Genomic DNA, 20,260 nt, shown 5'->3' on the forward strand with positions numbered 1-20,260 from the left:
AAAGTAGAGTTCTAGGGTAGCACTGCATGCTCCTCCAGCAGTCTCATTTAACTCCTGCATTGGTGTTCCTTTGCTTTGACAAATAACTGAGAAAGATAAGGGAGGAAAGACAAATTTTTGGCTTACTGTCTCAGTTCGTGATCACTTGGGTTTGTTGCTTGTTTCTGGGCCTGTGGTGTGTCAGTGTGTCATGATGGCAGGGCATGGCACAGAACAGCTCTTTACTTCCTGGCAGCCAGGAAGCAGAGAGGGACAGGGGACAAGAGATGCCCTTCAAAGATGTGGCCCCAGTGACCCATTTCTTCCATCTTGCCAGGACCTCATAAGTCTCTGCCACTTCCCGATCATTCCATCAAAATAATTCATCAACAAAACCAGAACCCTCATGGTCCAGTGACTTCCCAAAAGTCTGTCATCTGGCAACTGAGCCTCCAACACTCGAGGCTTCAGGGGACGTTTCAGATACAAATACTGCTGGAGACAGTAGGGAATACAGCTTCATGTGCAGGCTGTAACAGTCTACGGGTTAACTTCTGAGACCTCTAATCAGTTTAGGCTGGGGTTTCGATTGATACTACAGAAAGAATTTCAGTTTGAGTCAGGGAGAGCAAATTTGGGGTTTATTAGGTAAAGAAAAGTACATTGTTTGATACAAGAAAAGGTAACTCACACTATGCATTTGAGCATGGGCATTAAGACACATCCACACAAGAAAGAATAGAAGTACATAACAGGGTTGGAGGTAGGTACCTTCTTCTCAAAATGAGAGAATTGCAGTTACACACACACACACACACATTTTTAAGGCCCTGCATATGTGTGTGTGTGTGTGTGTGTGTGTGTGTGTGTGTGTATAGACTAGTGGCTGACCTTAGATGTCTTACTTGGTCACTTTAATTTTGAGGCAGGGCCTCTCATTCTGAACACTGAACTTGGTAATTTGGTTAGGCCAGCTTGCCAGCTAGTCCTAGAGGAATCCTCTGTCTCCATATACCAAGTGCTGGGATTGCAGTCAGTCAGTCAGTCAGTCAGGCAGGCAGGCAGGCAGGCAGACAGGCAGGCAGTCATGGCTACTGGACATACATGGGTGCTGAATTACCTCCTTAGCCCCCATTTTGGATTGTGGTGGCTTTGAAGTTATGGTGTCCAAAGGATTTAAAAGATTAAGTGGAACTCTTTTGGGTATTGATGGTCTTAGCATTGCTATTACTGTGGTAAAACATCATGACCAAAAGTAGGTTGGGGAGGAAGGGGTTTATTTGGCTTATGCTTCCACATCACTGTTCATCACTGAAGGAAGTCAGGACAGGAACTCAAAACAGGGTAGAATCCTAAAGGCCTAGGCTGATGGAAAGGCCATAGAGGGGTGCTGCTTACTGGCTTGCTTAGTCTGATTTTTTAAAATAGAACCAAGGACTACCAGCCTAGGGATGGCATCACTCACAATGGGCTGAGACCTCCCCCATTAATCACTAATTAAGAAAATTCGGTACAGGCTTGCCTATAGCCCAATTTTATGGAGCCGCTTTCTCAATGGTGGCTCCTTCCTCTCTCTGATGATTCTAGCTTATATCAAGTTGACATAAAGCTAGCCAGGACACTTTTATTAAACAAACATTCTTTTGTAGTACATAGGATTACAAAAATGGTTTATAATGTGCTTTGTACAGATTTCAGATAAGAAAGAGTTACAGGTAAGTTTGCTGATTAAAAAGAAAACCAGGTGAAAAAGTAAGAGGAATCCTTGCTGCATGTAGGTCACAAAGAAGTCAGGATACATGCTTTGACTGTAAATGTGGCTCACAGTCTTGTTTGTGATATTTACTTAGAGAAGTAGAGCTTTAAAGATGAGAAAGAAATGTCAGTGAGGTTAGAATTAAAGGTCATGCACATAGTAGCTTAAGTGGTTTAACATTCCTGCTTGGAATACCTTTCAGAAGGAAAGGGGTGGTGGTGGGAGACATTGTATCTAATATGGCATTTTGTGCAGTCGTGTCAAAATTACACATATAGACACACACACACACAAAGGGAGGGTGAGGGAGAGACATATGAGAGATGGGTTCTAACTGGTTTAGCCTGGCTGGCCTAGAACTTACTATGTACACCAGACTGACCTGAAACTCAGAGAACCACCGACCTACCTCTGCCTTCTGAATGCTGGGATTAAAGTCATGCATCACCATGCCCTTTACTATGTCAAAATTCTTACCTCTCAGCCAGATCCTTAGGACAGAAGTTCTACTTTCACTTCCAATGTCCCCTAAATTCCCCAGCCTTTCTCTGCAGCCTCAAAACTGCAGCCTGTTTCATTCCGTAGATGAGAAACTGAGGGACCAGCGGTCTCCTGCTCGTAGAGCAGCTGAGAGGAATTGAACTAGATAACTGTGGAAGTGTATAAAACGACCACGTGACTGCTCCATGTTAAGGGGAAGGTATTTATTATAGATATGAGAGAGAGAGAGAACAGCCAGAGGCATCTGGCAGTGTCCAGAGCAGAGAGAAAAAGAAGTCAATTGACTACAGCCAGCAGACTGGACCTGGCTATGAGGGAAACGAGAGCAGAGATGGGGGATGGTGTTTAGGGAAAATACAGGATGGTCAGGAAAATGAGTAGCTGGAGGGCGGGAAGCCCATGAGCTGGAGGCTGGAGGGTAGGGGAGGGGGTGAGGAGGGCAGGGAAGGGGTGAAGAGGGCTAGGATGGACTCTGAAATGTGTGACTGGTCCTTGAGGGAGCCTGGAGGCCAGCATGCCTTCGGTATGCTAATAGGCACCACAGATAGCTATTTGTCCGGTCTGCCTTTTGGAATTTGGGGAAATGGAGTTTCCTCTGGACCTGACTGGAAGTACTGGCCCTCTCCTCTGATATTGTCTAGTGTGGTATGTAGCGCACTGAGACAGCATCCTCGGGCCATCTTGATTGCTCTTTAGATGTCAGCATTAGGCCTTCCTGGAATAAAGCAAGAGGTAGGGCTGAGACGTGAGGTAGGACCTTCCTTTCCTGCCAGGGACTTCTGCCCCCATAGTACACTGTGCCCTCACCCTTGCTGGTGGTCCGTTGCCTTTTGATTAGAGTTCATTTTCCTTTTCTTAACCCTTTCTTTCCTGTCTTCTGCAGGGAGGAATGGCCTTCCTCCTTCCTATAGGTAGGTTACTTGGATTGCCTCATCGGAAAAATCCTTGCAATGACAATTATGCTAACTGGAATGATTAAGCCCTCTGCTATGAGGACTCCTGGGTGGGTCACGGTAGGAAGTTGGGTAATAGAGGGTGTCTTTACAGCGTGGGAGGTGTGGGGCTGCCTGAAGGCAGGTAAAAGAATGAGATAGCATCTTAAATGCTCTTGCTTCAAAACAGGAAAAGCCACTGCTTCCTTTCATGTGGAGGATGGGCCAGGCTTTGAACCAGATACGGACAGTATAGTGGTGCACAGGGACACCCTAGAGTTGCCCTTGAAGTCTGTTGGGTGGTGGGGGGAGACATTTAATTGAAGAATCAAGCAGATGTTAACTCAGGATTCTGCTAAGAGAGACCAACTAGAACAGGAAAAGCTAATGCAGATAGGGAGCCAAGAACTGTCACACACTTGCCACGGTTTGACTCTACTGTGGCTCTCTGAGCAGGATGACGGTCATCACATCTTATAGAAGGCATTAGGCTCAGACTTCAGTCCAGATACAATTCCAAAGCCCAGACATTTTCTGCCTTCCCTTGCTAACTCCCTGGAAGGTTTGACTCTCAGCCCATGTAATTCTCTGTGCAAGAGTCATTTAGTGAGAACAGATGATGGCTTCTGGGCTTTGATTTCAGGCACCTCTGTCTCTAAGCACCCTCTCCACTGACTTGCTGCTCAGTGCCAAAAGTCCTGATGACCAGTGAACAGCCTCTGAGGATACTTGGTTTCTATGAAGTCAACCAACTGGGTGTGGTGTTGGTGACTGTAATCCCAGGATTTAGGAGGTTGAGGTAGAAGGGGGAATTTGGAAAAATTGAGGGACTCCATGTCAGCCTAGGCCCTAGAGTGAGACGCTGTTTCCCAAACAAAACAAAGCAAAATGAATAAATAAACGTAACAGGAGACAGCTGAGCCTACAGAACATTAACTCCTGCTCACTTGGGGCTTGGGTGGCATCGGTGGAGTCAGGGTTGTGTCTGTATCCAGGGAATCTTCTTTAGCCCTGTGCTGGTTAGTTTTAAATGTCAACTTAATACAATGTAAAATTACCTGAGAAAAGAGTCTTAATGAGTAATTGCCTAGCTCAGGTTGGCCTGTGGGCATGTCAGTGGGGATTGTCTCACTTGTTAGTGGATGCAGGAAGACCCAGCTATTGTGGGCAGTCCTGTTTCATGGGCAGGCTCTGGGCTATGTGAGTAGCTGAGTATTAAGCAGACAGCAAGGGTGCATTTATTCTCTCATTCTCTCCTCACCCTTAACTGTGGATGTGATGTCACTAGCTGCTTGAGTTCCTGCCTTGCCTTCCTCAAATGGTGAAATGCAACTTAGAGTCCTAAACCAAATCAAGCCTTTCTCCCCGTTCGGAACGTGGTCCAAGAATGGAGCTGTGTGTGAAGATTTCTCAGTGCTTGTGAGAAAATGCCAAAGGAAACAGGGTGTGAGTCTTGTGACCTCAGTGTTTTCAGAACACAGAAGAGTTATTGGAATGTGGCTTAGTGCTCCTCCTAGGTACAGCAGACAGGAGTGAATTAACTTCAGCTGTAGTTCATGTGCCTTGATGGAAAGATGTGGTTTTTCCTCATGCAGCTTGTTCTTGTTTGTAGACTTTACTCATGTGCTTTAGCCTGCAGAGTATTAATTGTCTGATGCTCTGAATAAAGCTATCGGATGAGACTTTAGCAGGCCTCAGTTCACGTCATCAGCTCCAGCAGTAAACACTCCCTTAAGTTTCTTGTTTAGTCGGAATGTTTTACCAAAGCCACAAAGATGAAAGTAGCGCAACAGTCCTCTCCTTAGTTCTCTCCTGCATTCTTACTCCATTTGCATTGTTCCCTCAATCTCTCACTTTCAAGCATTGTTGCCCTCCTGTGCCTCAGCCTGCCACAGTGCTGGCAGTGGTCTTGTTTGGTGGCGCAGGTAGCCTTTGAGAAGTGTGAAGGCTTGATAACAGTGTGTTTTACAGATGAGAAGGGCTGCTCTGCACAGAAAAGTGCCTGTGGGCACCACAGCGAAGAGACCTGTTAAAAGGTTAAGAGAAAAGATTGAGTCCACAGAGACCCTTGTCTAGCTTGCATACGAGCCATTTTGTAGATAGGATTTCACAGTGTAGTCCTATAGATAGGATCTTACAATGTAGCCCAGGCTGGTCTATTTTGAACTCATTGTGTAGCCCAGGCTAGCCCAAGACTTGCAGCAGTCTTCCTGCTTTATGTCAGCCTTTTCTTTTTTCTTTTTCTTTTTCTTTTTCTTTTTCTTTTTTTTTTTTTGAGACAAGGTCTCGTTTATGTAACCTATGCTGGCTTTGAACTTTTGATGTTCCTATTTTTACCTCCCAAGTGTTGAGAGTACATGTGTGTGCCACAATGCTTGGCAACATGTTTGTTTAAGGTCTCTACCAGCCCTGAAATTCTACTTCCCCCTTTTAATTCTTTCCACAGTACGAAACAGCCCTCACATCAGCCACTGCCTTTGGATATTTACGATTTCTAAGTTGGAAAATGTGTAATATGTTTTTAATTCTCTTTCAGTTTGTCTTTAAAAACACATTTTTGCCTCGAATATTGGTGCTGGTAAGAAGAAGACCTAGAAATGGAGCCACTTGGGGTCACCTAAGGCAGCCCCAGAAAAGGCACAGTGGCTGGAGAGTTTGTTCTGGAACCTTCAGTGTGGTGTAGAAATAATCTCATTTGTGAGTTTCTGTTCCATTTACTGCCTCGGGGAGCAGGCATATGAAATAGGATTGCTATACTTTTACAGTGATACACACACACACACACACACACACTCATAATCTTTGAGAGAGGAAAATATATCTTCTGGAAGAGCTAAAATTCAGTGTAGTTATTGCTTAGTTTCTCATGCATTATTTATCTAGTGAACTCAAACGTCCAGATGACAACCTGCACCACAGAAAGCCACAGAAGGGCTAGTCAGTGGCCAGAACGGCTGGAGCTCACAGCCAGTAGGGAGGATAGTGCGCATGTGCACACACACACACACACACACACACACACGCATGCGCACACACATGCATCTATGTGAGTGTGTGTGTATGTGATGTATGCTTATGTACACGAGTGTGTATGTGTAGCTCTATAGAGCTATAACTCACATGCTATATTTATCTTTTTTAATTAATTAATTAATTAATTTTTTTCAAATTGTAATTTTTACTTATTCACACAGGAGTTACAAACACAAAAAGGCAGGACATGGGAAAGGGGATGACACTGGAGTGTGGGTGTTCAGGAGGAGTACAGATATCTCTCAGAACAGGGTATCGGCTGGGTGGAGATTCAGGGGACAGGTCGCTATGATTCACTTGTCCTTAACTAAGTTGGTATTATCTGCCAAGCCTATATATTTATCTTTTTAAGTATAAACAGTCCCCTGGTTTTAGTGGTATCACACAATTATACAGCCATCACTCCTATATGGTCTTATGTGGTGAGGGTCCCTGCAAATGCCTATGGCTGGCAGGGAAATGAACCAGGAGAGGCACGAGAGGAAATCTGCTTTAGCTCACCTCAGCTGGACTGGCTCCAACTTCTAGAGTCTGACACTAGGCAGTTTATTTTAGACATATTTAAGTACAATATTGTTTTAACAAAAAAATCTGGTAACAATGATCTCAATTCTGTGTGGACAATAAAGCTTAAGGCATGATGACATGGAAGCTCTTTTGCAAAGTACATGCGACCTCTACTGTGAAGATGGGCCCTATAACTTAAGAATCTAGGATCCGGTGTGGTCTCTGGCTGTGAGAGTGTAGAGGTCACCAAGCTATAAAGTCCATGGGATGTCTCCCCTAAGGATGGCTTCTGCTGACAAAGAAGCAACTCTCAGGATGAAGGTCTAGGGAGGAAGAGTCTCAGATAAGCATAATAGATGGGAGATTTGAGTGTGGCCTGGCCCCACAGGTAACACAGGTCACCAGGCTGTAAACTTCATTCACTCCCAACTGTCTGGGTGGAAAACAGTTATACATGGTCCTTCCGCTGAAGAGCCAAGCCCGTGTGCTAACAGTCCAGTTTCTCCAGTGCTTATCGGTGAGCATGAGGACCTCGGCCCTTTTATACCCTCCCCTCCTTTTAATTTGATAGCTGTTCTGATTGTCTCTGTGGGTTGGTTGTTTTGAATAAAGGCAATATGATCTTTATGATCTTTGTGTACAGGTTTTTACGTGACTATAAGTCTTTATAAACTTATATGCTATATGGATATTTATGAGTTAAAATGTTGGTTCATACATTAACAGCTGAGCATCAGTTTCCCAAAGTGACTGCACTGCTTTTCAGAACTGCGGATGAGGATTCCAGTTCCACAGCCATCTGGATTCTGCTTTTCTCTTTTAAAAATTTGGAGTGTCTTAAGAAGAGGTTTTAATATAGACTTAAGTACAGACATTAAGGGGAGAGACAGAAATGTTAATGAAGCAAAGAAGGACCGTATTATGTGTCCTACAATGGAGGTATGGAGCCAGAGAGAAGGAGGGGGCAGAGAAGAGTAAGGAGGGAGGAGGAGATGATGGACGAGAGTAAGGAAGGTAGAGATGGGGAAGAGGGAGGAGGAGACGGAGGCAGAAGAGGGAGGGAGAGATGGAGGAGAGGAGAGGGAGGAGGGAAGACAGGGAGAGGGGATGGAGAGAGATGGAGGACTGACCTAGCTGACTGCATCTGTGAAGCATCACAGTGCTGGTGCTGCTTTGAGAGAGGTCTTGTTATGTAGCTGATACTGGCTTTTTACTCACTGTGGACCTCAGGCTGCCTTTGAACTTGTGGTCCTGTCCTGGCTTCATGAGTAGCTGGGATTACAGGCATGCACGTGGATGCTGGTCTCTTGGTTTTGGTTTGTGTTTCCCAAATGACTGATTGCCTGACCTCACTGTTTGTGTGTCTTGTTGGAGAAGTCTTTGTCTGTACCCCTTATTTCTCATGCTTACTTTTTTTGGAGTTACTAATGTTTTTTAATTGTTATGTTATAAAGATTGTATTTTAGATATGTGTCCCCAAAGAGAATGTGATTTGTAAAAACTTTGGTCTGGAGGTTGGAGAGATAGCTCAGTTAAGAGATGGAGTAGGAACTGTATCTGTTCCTCAGCATCTATGTTGGGCTCACAATCATTTGTAACTCTAGTTCCAGGGAACCTGACATCCTCTTCTGTACTTCAAGGATACCCTAATCTCTCTCTTTCTCTATTTCTCTCTTTCTTTCTCTCTCTCTCTCCCTCTCCCTCTCTCCTCCTTTCTCCCTCTCCCTTTCTCCTCTTCCTTCTCTCTCTCTCTCTCTCTCTCTCTCTCTCTCTCTCTCTCTCTCTCACACACACACACACACACACACACAGAAAGAGAGCAAAGATATAAATGAATAAAAATAAAAACTTAAAACTTTTGTCCTGTTCCATTGTTTTTCCATTTTATTCTATTTTTAAAAAAGATTTATTTATTTTATATAAGTACACTGTAGCTGTCTTCAGACACACCAGAAGAGGGAATCAGATCCAATTACCATTACAGATGGTTGTGAGCCACCATGTAGTTGCTGGGAATTCAACTCAGGACCTCTGGAAGAGCAATGAGTGCTCTTAACCACTGAGCTATCTCTCTAGCCCACTATTTTCTTATATTTTTGTGTGTTTGAGAGGTGGGGGAGAGGGAAAGTGAGGGAGAGGGCAAGAGGGGAGAGAGAGAGAGAAAGAGAGAGGGGGGAGGGAGGGAGGGAGGGAGGGAGAGAGAGAACAGCACACGAGAAGGGGGCATTGATTCTCCCATTTTATCGTGTGAATCTTGATGATCCAACTCAGGTCATCAGGCTTGGCAACAGATGTCTGTACCTGCTGAGCCATCTTGCTGGCCCACATTTTTCTAATGTCTTGAACTCTGTTAGAACAGTGTTTTTCACTTCAGCTAAGTCTAATTTGTTTTCTTCTTTTGTCTTTTGTTCGCTGATGTATCTAAGCAACCATTCACTCCGATTCTATATTCTTCTAAGAATTTTATATTAAATATATAAAATAAATATACTAAATACATTTTGAATTAGTTTTTGTATATGGTTTGAAGAAGATATCCAACTTTATTCTCTTGCCTGTGAATGTAGAAGACCCATGGAGAAGACCGTTCTTTCACAAGTGACTTGTCTTGGCTCTCCTGTTGAACAGTGGTCTGGATGTGGTGGCATAAGCCAGTAATTGCAGGATCTAAAAGACAGAAATGTGCTAGCTAGGGTTACTATTGCTGCAATGAAACATGACCAAAAGCAACTTGAGGAGGAAAAGTGGCTTTCACTTCCACATCACTGTTCCTTATTGAAGGAAGTTAGGACAGGAACTCAAGCAGGGCAGATACCTGGAGGCAGGAGCTGATGCAGAGGTCATGGAGGAGCTTAGTGGCTTGCTGACCATGGCCTGCTCAGCCTGTTCTCTTATAGAACTCAGAACTCCCATCGCAGGAGTGGCCCTACCCACAGTTGACTGGGTCCTCTCACATCAGTCACTAAGAAAATGCCTTACAGGTTTATGGATACATTTTCTCAGCTGAGGCTCCTTCCTCTCCAATGACACTAGCATGTGTGTTAAGTTGACATAAAACTGGCAATACAAGGAGGGTCAGGAATTTAGGGCCAGCCTGAATTGCATGGTGAGGAGACAAACATCGGTATACCTAGCTCACTGGACCATGAGGAATCCTTTCTAGACTCTTTTATTCTATTGGTCTACATGTCAGGCTGTGGGCAAATGCAGTACCATGTTGATTAGCACAGTTAAATCAGGTTTGAGTTCCCCTGAGGTCCTTTCTCATGATTGTTTTTTCTATTCTAGGTTCCTTATGTCCACATGAATTTGAGGATTGGCTGGTTAATTTTGCAGGAAAGACTAGTGAGATTTTAATAGGGATTACACAACAGGCCCACCTGGGAAGTATCTCGCCTCCATGGTTTAAGTCTAATTCGTGAGTGTGGCATGTCTTCCTATTGATTTATGTCTTCTGCAGTTATGTTCTCTGTTATACTTGGTAATTTTCAGCCCGTGGATCTTTGATAGGGTTGGTGTAGCAGATGTAACTGTATCCTGAGTTTCATTCTGAATCCCCTCACTGGGTTCATACTTTACTTTCGGTGGATTCTTAGGCTTTCCGCATAGGAGATTGTTAGCTGTGAGCACAGAGCACTAGCTTTTTTTTTTCCTGACTGGGTGCTTTTCATTTCTTTTCTTTCTGTATTTACCTGAGTTACGTCTCCAGTTCTGTATTCAATAGATGTGATAAGTGTGGACATCCTTGTCTTATTCCATAATCACCTTGTAGCCCAGGGTGGCCCCAACCCATGACCCGCCATTGCCAGTGCTTCTGATTGCCTGGGTTACAGGTGTGTACCACCACACCTGGCACTCTTCTCCTTCCCTTTTCTTTTTTTTTTCTTAATGGAAAGATGTTTAATCTTTCACCTTAGATATGGCATGGGGTTTTCATAAATGCTCTCAATTAGGTTGAGGAATTTCCTTTCTATTTACAGTTTATTGAGTTTTTTTTAAATCATGAAAGGATATTGGATTTTATCAAATTCATTTTCTTTGTGTTCTGCGAGTAGCACATGATCCTTTGTCCTTTCTTCCATGAAGATGGTATCTTACATTTATTGATTTTCGTATGTTGAATAAACTTTTTCTTCTTGGCATAAATACCTCTTGATAATTGTATATGATCCTCTTTTATGTTGCTGGATTACTCTAGGTGATACTTTCTTGAGGATTCGGGACAGTCTTGCTAAAGGTAGACATGTCATTCTGATGGGGGGGGAGGGGTGGGAAGGAAGTACCAGAAAAATCCTGAAAGTCAGCTTCAGAGACTCAACCAGGTATAACAGCAGTGTGGGCTGCTTCTCACAAGGTCATCACTGCCTAGCTTATACTTGGAAGGGTGTAATCAGTGGTTCCTCTGATCCCAAGGAAGCTCACTGAATTCTTAGAGCAGTGCATAATAGACCTTCGGGGGACTTCTAATCAAGAGAGCTGAAAACAGAGAAAGCTTTGATGTTTGAGTGGTGTTACCTGCTGGTCATCTGGGGATGTTGCTCACATGTAGGGGTTCACTTAGCACCAAGGCTGATGACAATGGATCAGTGGCATACTATGGACCCCACATCCTCAACCTCAGGAAAGCTTTGCCTTTAACAAGTCAGGAAGGAAGCAAGGTGCTTGCCTCCAGCTGAACCCATCCTGTGAGCAATGTCACACTTGGTCATTCTCTGAGGAGGCGGTCTGTTGAGTCAGGGCATTTGTCAGTTGTCTGTGAGGCCTGGCCACTGGTGATGTTATCCTTTAGCTGGTTCCCTGTTGGTGCTCTGTGATTCCGTGAAGTCTGGTTTGCTGGGCTTCTCCCGGCAGCTGACTTCTGGCATTTTGGATCCCTTTGCTCCATGCTCTTAGTCTATGTTAAAGTCAAAGGTGGGTTGTTAGAAGGCCACAAATTGTGATTCCTCGTGGTGGTCTCATCTGTGCACAGAACACGAACATAATAATGTAAGACCAATCTCTCCAAGCCAGACCTGATATCAGGATAGAGAAGAAACTTGGACATACAATTCCATCTCAAGCCATGGAGCGATTGGCAGTTGTTAGGAAGACAACTGCCACGGGAAGAGAGTGGTCTGTGTGTTCTCAGAGTACAGCTCCTGCTAAGTTGGCCATGCACCAGTGGAAGACCATACATCCAAGAATATTTTGGGCAACACAAATTGGTCTTGAAGGAAAAAAAATACCCACCCCCTACATACACAACCCCTTCCCGCTAACATATGACACAAAGTTGGGTGGATAGGAAAGAGGAGGTGTAGATTTGGAAAGAGTTATGGGGGTAAATATGATCAAAACATGTAGGAACCTCCTTCTCAACTAATTAAAAAATTAATGTCTTTTTACCGTTGTATATTTTATAAATGATGCAACTTTGATTCTATTAGTTAATTTTTATTTGTTAATTCTCTCTCGGTCTCTATTGTCACACACAGAGGGAGGGAAAAAGAGAGAGGGAGGGAGAGAGGGAGCGAGGAAGAGAGAGAGAGCACACATGAGCGAGTGCATGCGCACTAAGGCCTTGTATAAACCAAGTTAGCGTTCTCTTGTTAGCTTCCATCTCTAGTAGTTACTGTCTAATTTGTTCCTGGGACGGGTCTGGCGTGTAGGTAGGATACCCATGGGTAAAACAGAGGCTTAGAAACTTGAAACCTTGACAACAGTGTTGGTATTGCCCAAAGCCAAATATCTTGATTCTTACTTGCAGAGGAAGAGCTCGTTCTCAGTGCTGTCCTGAGGCCTCCTCATTACTCACTTCCTGCAGTTCCACTGTAATAGAGGGATTATCTCTCCCCTCCTTTAGTGACAGGGCTCCATATTTGTTGCTGAGTCTCTTAGGTGTTTAGACGGAGCCAGATGAGGACCCTTGGTCCTTGTGCGTCTACCTCAGCTTTCTGCAGTTTTTCACTGGGTTTGACCTCACTAGTATTTGAATGTCTGCGCGCACAAGTCTTCATCCAGCTGACTTTGCATTTAATGCAGTGAATCAGGCCTTAATGGGGCACTCGGCCGTGCTCCTCCTAATTTCCTATTTATTTCCTGTTGGGATACGAAGTAGGGGAGATGACCCACACTGTTTTCTGATTCTGCCTCTCACTAGCCATGTCTCTATTCTTTCTCTGAGTCACAATTTCCCCCCTGTGTGAAAGTGAAGGGTTGGATCAAGTGCTGGTCCAGGCTACTTAAGCAGTTGACCTGGCTTCCTTGTCACTGTTGTAGCATTGCTGGTACAGGTCTGCGTTCATGGCTGACTAGTTGTTTCACAGACGATCTAATTTTTGTGTGGTTTTTGTCAGTGTTTCTCTTCCCCATACCTTGAACTTTCTTCTCTTCACTGCTGACCAAGTAAGAATCCTAGGTGGGCAGGTGGAAGGTGCCATTTGCCCAGGATGCTGCCCTAGCCTTTGCCCCACACCTGCCTTTGTGAGAAGATCCAGGGATGTTAATTCCCACACTGAGGCTTCCACTCAAGGGCTGAAAATTCAGAGCAATTTTTGTCTTACAGCTTTTACCTGTCAAGTCCTCATAAACAACAGTCAGGTCACCATAGCTAAGTGTTTGCTAATGGTGACTAAGAGAGACAGTCTCTTGATGGTTCTGTCCTGCTTTTTTTTTTTTTTTGCACCCAGGCCTTGCGTGTTGGAGGTTGAGGAGGAATTTGTTATGATCTCTGGCGTATTTGTTGGTCCCACTGTACTACGATTGATTGATAGTGACTGTCACATCAGACACCCTTAAAATACTTGCTTTTGGGGTAGGGGTAGCAGAAAGATAAGTGCTTCAATCTTCTTTGAGTAGAAATAAATAAATATGTGGTGTACAGCTCATTTGAAGTTTTCCTAGTGTGCTTATGTGTATGCTCATGCATGTGTGCATTTATTTGTGCATGCCTCTGTGTGTGTGCATGTGTACGTGTGTGTACATATACCTGTGTGCAAGGGAGGGTTGGGCACTGAGGCTTTGCCTTCACTGTAGCTGAAAGAAAGATCTATGGCATATGTTCTATCTCTCCGCAGGTCCCCTCAGTCCCCAGGGACTAGCCCTAAGGCCTTGGGAGTGGGAGTGGGACACTGAATGCAGCACTGTTTCTCTCTTTCTTCCCCTCCCCCAGCAGTTACTAGAAGGTCATTCACTGCCCGTGGTCTGGAATCTGGGCTGCTCTGGCCACTGCACTTCATGCTGCTTTTGTTCCATGCTAAATGAGGCGAGAACTGTAGCCCAGGTCACATTGGTAATGCAGCCCAGCAGGACACTCAGCTGTGTGCAGAACAGTTCTGCAGGGCAGGAAGGCCTTTCCCTCCGGAGCAGAGCCACTGGCCAGCAGGAGTGTGTCCTTGGCCGGTCTCTAGACTCCCGTGGGCCCCACTCCCCCTACACCAATCCAGTGGAACTTTTCTTGTTGTTATTGGGTTTTATTTTTTATTTTATTGATTTATTTATTTTGGCTGTTCGGCAGTGAGTGGGGCAAGAGTCTCACTCTAGCTTAGGCTGGCCGCAGGGAAGTCATGATAATATTCCTGTCTCGGCCTCCTAAGTGTTGGGACTAACAAGTGTGTGTCACTATGCCCTGACAGGGGATGTTGAGTCTTCCTTTTCCAGACCCTGTTCAAAGAGCTGGGGTACAGAATAAGAGAAAAGGGGCTCACACTTTTGTGGAGGAGAGTAACCGTGTGATCTAGCTAGAAGTCCACTTGCAGACAGTTCCACCGGTGACGAAGGATGTCAACAGGACAACAAAAGGAGTAGCATTAGCTGGGGTCAGAGCTTCAAGCATTCCTCAGCTCTGGCAGCATGATCCTGCTGAGTCTATGACACTTTCCTTTGTCAGTAACCTTGGTGTAACTCCCACAACTCCCTGTGATTCTCCTCATCTGTAGGGTAGCAGGATGGGGAATAGATCACTTACTGAGATGGATATGTTCTGGCTGGTGAGTTCTAGCTACATGCAGGTTGTCACATGGCTTTATGCTCCTGTGTATGTTGGAGAGGGAACAGGGTGTAGCCAGGAGACCAGAGAGATGTGAGGAAGTAGGCAGTACACAGGATACAAAGCAGACTTGGTTTGAGGTCCTCAGGTAAAGAACGGAGAAGAGTACAGTGGGGTGGGACCTACACCGGAAGCTAGAGGTTGGGGAGAGATCCGGTACCTTCTCTGTCACTGGTCAACTCCTTTAGAGCTCTGTTCTCTGTAAAGGAAGGGGGTTGTTAAGGCATCTCATAGCACATGCTGGGGTAGAGACCCAATTGAACAGTTTCTGAGAGAAGAGAGAAGGAAATACAGCAGCATTGGGGACCTTTATCTTTGGCCTGTTAATGTGGCTATGCCCTCCTGGTGGGTGGCCTTACTTGGGCTGGCCAGTCAGTGAGGTTTTTAACAGATGCATGTTGGAAGAGTCTGCTGTCTTTCTGAATGTGGTTTTCTCGTTCCTCAAAAGAGTTGGCTTGGTTTCTCATTCATCCTAACTCCATTTCCCAACTATACAGCCAACTCACCATCCTTTCTGAATGGTATTCTCAGACCAGAACCCATGTGTCCCAGAGCACACTTCCTCTCCAGAGCTGGAGACCTGCCAGTTTCAGACTGGTTCAAATTATTCTAAACATTCAAATTATTGGTATTTTAATTAATAGTCTGTACTTTTAAAATTCTATGCTAGGTTCACACAGTAAAAAATTTATTGGCAGAAACATGAGCTAGATCAGAGACTTCCCATAACCCCTGTTTTAACAAAAGTATTAACATGTAGTTGACTAGTGTGGGTGCCTGTCAACAGCAGCTTTAGCTTATGCTCTACTTTACTCTCTATGCTCTACATTCTATATGGTTATTTATTTATTTATTCATTTATTTATGTATGTATTTATTTATACTTGTTGAGTGAGAGTTTCTGTTGTTGCCTCTGGGAGGCTTGATCTGATACCTGCTTGTCCAGTCATATCAGATGCAGAATCATATACAGTGTTCTTCTTTGACTGGATTTCTACCTTGTCTCTGGAGACACCTGACATGAGCTTTGTAAACAGAGGGACTCCCCAGAGGAGGGTAGTGGCAGACATCACAGGGTATGTAGGTGGCAAGTGTTACGTGGGTGGCTATGCCTAGCTGTTATGTCTTTCTGCTGCTTGCCTTGTCCATCACACACTGGGAGACACGAGTTCAGATCGTTACAGTCTCCAGAACTTAATTTCCAGAAACTACAGTGGAAGTAACATAATGGCAGTACTTCATGAGAGAGCCATGTAGTACCCAGGATAAAGTTCGGAAATTTACAAGGAAAGGCTTTGAGGTCCTTTGGTAATTTTATATGCAGTTAATTCCTGCTTGTCTGAAACATGAAGCCACAAATAAAATGTCTGTCTGTCTGTCTCTGGTATCATGATTACTCATACAGTTTACACCTTCCTTAACAATTTCCCTTTTCCTTTCCAATGTCTTTGAGATAGAACCTCATGTTCTGCAGACCAGGCTGGCCTCACACTCATGGGAATTCTCCCACCCCAGCTTCCTAGATGCTGAGATGACAAACGTTAGTTACCACACCTGACTTTTCTTTTTTTAGAATTCTTTTTCTTTGAGAGTCTATGGGTATTTTTTCTTTCATTTTAGATATTGATGAAAAAGTTGTAAGCTGAGGTATTTTTAAACTCCTTTCTTTGAGTCCTCCCTCTGCTCTGTATCCTGTGTGGTATTGCACTGCAGGGATTCCTGGAAGGAGGGCACAGAAACGCTATAGATCTAAAGAAGGCCGAGCGATTAAATACCCACCAGCAGTAGGTTGAATATCCCACCGTGCTTTGGTTAGCTGAGAATTGCGTGTGGTACTTAGGGGTACCTGGCTTTGGTCTCTCTCAAGCACCTGGATGACAGTCATGTATATTATAAAGCCACAATAGGATGGAGGGGGGTGGGTGACCCCAAGAAGCAGAACTTTAGTGAAGTCAGTGTTGGAATTCCAGACAGACTCCAGGGCAAGGCCATTCCTCTTGTCTCTTCCCCAAGCAGAGATTCTCCCATAAGCACCTGGGGCTAGTATGCATTCATTCTTGTGAGACTATAGTCAGTCAATTGAGTTTTGAACATCTTCTTTGTGCCTTGACCTGTGGTAGGTATGGTCAGCTCATAACGATACATAACGATATTTAGTCATGTGTGGATGCTACATAAGAGAGTTCCAGGGGCTATGGAGCCTTTGGGGTAAAAGCTCACCTTCGAGAGAGAGGGAGAGGGAGAGGGAGAGGGGGAGGGGGAGGGAGAGGGAGAGGGAGAGAGGTAGAAGTGCTTTGTGTGCAGGGAGGAACGTACACAGAGGAGGTAAGGTTTGAGGAACTCTGCCACTGCTGTAAGGTGGCGCTGGACCACATGCAGCCATGTTGAATCTTCTGTTTGTCATCTTCAGAGCAGATGGAAGCAAGCAGGAAAGTTCTTAAAGATTAAAAAAAAAACACACACACATTAATTTCCTACGTGTGAGTATCTTCCTTGTATGTGTATCTGTGTACCATGTGCCCACCTATTACCCACAGTAGCCAGAAGAGGGCACCAGAGCCTCCGGAACTAGAATTATAGATGGTTATGAGCCATCACGTGGGTGCTGGAAATCAGACCTGGGTCCTCTGAAAAAGGAGCCATTGCTCTTAACTGTTCCCAAAGTGAGAGAGTGAATAAGTTGTAATTATCTGGGGAGAAGGCCTTCAAGGATGAAGCCTCAGTTCCAGAACTGAGAGAATGGGGGCTGGTACCAGGGTGAGGAGGGTGAAGGGGATGAGGGGGATGAGGGGGATGAGGCAGATGATGAAGGGGATAAAGGGGATGAAGGAGATGAGGAACAGAGAGGGATGGGGGGGATGAGGGGGATGAGGGGGATAAGGTAGATAAGGGGAGGGGTGTGATATGGGGAGTTGAAGGAAAGAAAACAAGTTGCCATTTTGAAAATTATTCTTTTAATTTCGAGGTATTGAACAAGCCCCTTTTGTTGTCCTAGGATTCCTTGGAACCCAGGACCCTGCAGAGGCTGCCGATAAAGGGTTGATAACCCCACCCCCACCTTTCAGCCTCTGACTGGAGAGAGGGAACTGGCCTTACCTGACTCAGTAGGAAGTGAGGGCAGCCAGCCAGCACCTCTGCAGTTGTTAGCTCAGCTGGGGACTACGCTCAGCTGGGAACTACCTTCCTTGCCTAGAGTGGGAGGCTCCCGGCTTAGCTCAGTTTGTTATAAAAATGAAGTGAACTTGACCACCGAAAATAAGCAATCATCAGGATGAGCTGACTGTCCAGCAGAAGCCTTAGCTGTGGGGTGGTAGTGGTCAGGTCAGGTTCAGAGATGACTGCTTGCCCACTTGGCTGTGGTTTAAGCAAACACACCCTCTGCTTTGGTCCGAGGAACTGGCTTGCTCTCCTCTCTGCTTCTCAGGCATCCGGGCTCTCATTCCACTTCATGTAAGCTTGGATGTTGAGCTTTTGTCTGGGAGATGTAGACCTGACTCCGCCTTTGCGTATATCCTTCTACTCTCTCCAGTTGACCCTAAGGTGCAACTGGATGTTGCTGGGCTAGCTTCTGCAGACTCGTTTTTCAGGAAGGCAGATTTATGATTTTTCTTTACAGGGAAGGGAGTGGGGGAAGAAGGGAGCGTAGGTGTGTGGTGTGAGTGTGATGAGTCAGTGGGTGTGCACTGTGAGTGGGGGGGGTGTTCAAGGTGTGTCAACACACACGTGCATATAGCAAGTGCCTGTAGGTGTGTGCTGGGTGCATATACCACCTTGGGTGGGGGCTGGTAGAGGGAGGCAGGCTCTTGTAGGGTGAAGATGGGCCTGGGAATAGGGGCCCTCTTTTTTGTAGACTGTTGGCTCCTCCCCCCATTCCCTGATTGTTCTAGTATTATCAGTCTAACCACATCCTTCCCCAGGATGGAGAGGTGGGCTGCAGTACAGCCAGAGAACGGGTCCCCTTTGGGTGCCTGAGTGGAGGCTCTGTGATTAGCAGCTCCTGTTCTGGGCTGGCAGCGATTCCTCTTACGTGTACCTCCTCTTCCCGCTCTGGCTCCTCTACAGTGAATGACCTTGTTCAGTCCCGAGGCCTTGGCCTTCACATGATTGCAGGAGGAACTGAGCCCCAGAAGGTTTGTGTTTCTGAGTGCACCGGGTTCAGGGAAGATCAGCATGGAACACATAGGAAAGGGATCCTGGAAATCCCCACTGGGCTGAAGGGCCTTTGAAGTTGGGCAGTCATGAATGGCGCCATGCCACCTCTGGCTGTACAGGTCACTAACCTATTGCTGACCTTGATGCTCCAGCAGAGTTCACTGGGGAGAATTGCTAACCACAGAGAAACCTAGGGGCTTTGTTGCCTCAGCAAGGTTCAAGGTCCTTGGTCAGTAAGCCCAGGTACTTGGGTGGGCTCTCTAAGGGGCCAGACTACAGTGTACCCATGGTTTACCAGCCAACTCATCTGCTGCTGGGAACTTCATTCTTCGGTGTGTCAACACAAACTGTTGGTCAATACCAGGGGAAATCCGTTTGTTCTCAGTGTCATTTGTGAAACTCTTCTGACTGGAGCCAGTCCTTAGCTCCAAATTTTGGGAAAAACTTTCTTTTCTCGTAACCACAGGGACTATCTTTCAAACATGACTGTTCCTATTTCTAGTAGGTCAGTCTTTGCTTAGGTACGTATCAAGCTCTCTAGAGCTAACTCCTTGGCTAACTCTTGCACATGTAGGTGAGGTGATTTAGGGAAGTGAAGGGATCTGGTATGAAGGGTCTGTCAGGAAAGGAAGCCTCATATTTAGTTTGATCACTGCACACATGGGCTTAGATACCTAGGTTGTGCTTAAAGTCATGAATAATGCAACGTTTCCCCACTTGGAACTAATTGTCTGAATTTATGCCCATTGGTAAGCAAAGACAGAGACTGGTACTAACCAGTTGAGAGTGAGGGCTTAATTCTTTTGTTTGCTTATTTTTGCATTATTTGAATAGTCTTTAGCAAGGAAATACATGTTAAATATTAACCTTAATGCAATCTGGTTTAGTGGATAACTTCAAAGTATACTCAGGGCAGGTGTGGTGGTGCACACCTGTAATCCCCAACACTCAGGAGGCTGAGACAGGAGAACAGGTGGTTTTAAGGTCAGCCTCAACTCGATGGTGAACTTGTCTCAAAAAGCAATAAAAAGTCTGAGTACTTCTTTTTTAATATAGAAAATTATTAGTCTATTCTTTCTCCAGTCAGGAACTTAACAAAATGTTGGAAGTCTACAATATGTCTAGGGATAACTCAATAAAATTCCAGTAATTAAAAACGAGTAGCCAGATGTGGTGCTTCAGGCTGCAGTCACAGCACCTGGGAGTCTGAGGCAGGAGGCATGCCATGAATTCAATTACCAGCCTGAGCTACAGAGTGAGTTCCAGGCCAGCCTGGATTTAAGAGTGGGGATTGTAAAATTACAAACAAATCCAAAACAGAGCAAACAAAACAAAACAATCCCAGACAATAACTCCAAAAGTGTCCATTTTTCT

At 45.1% G+C, this 20,260-nt stretch overlaps 1 protein-coding gene across 2 annotated transcripts in view; it reads left to right on the plus strand.

Annotated features, from left to right (window-relative positions):
- LOC114633209 (carboxyl-terminal PDZ ligand of neuronal nitric oxide synthase protein-like) overlaps window positions 1-20,260 on the plus strand; it is a 280,780-nt gene that overhangs the window by 49,245 nt on the left and 211,275 nt on the right. The window lies entirely within an intron of this gene.

The sequence above is a fragment of the Grammomys surdaster genome, unplaced genomic scaffold (genome assembly GCF_004785775.1).
Source record: "Grammomys surdaster isolate TR1022 unplaced genomic scaffold, NIH_TR_1.0 554, whole genome shotgun sequence".
NCBI classification, from domain to species: Eukaryota; Metazoa; Chordata; class Mammalia; order Rodentia; family Muridae; genus Grammomys; species Grammomys surdaster.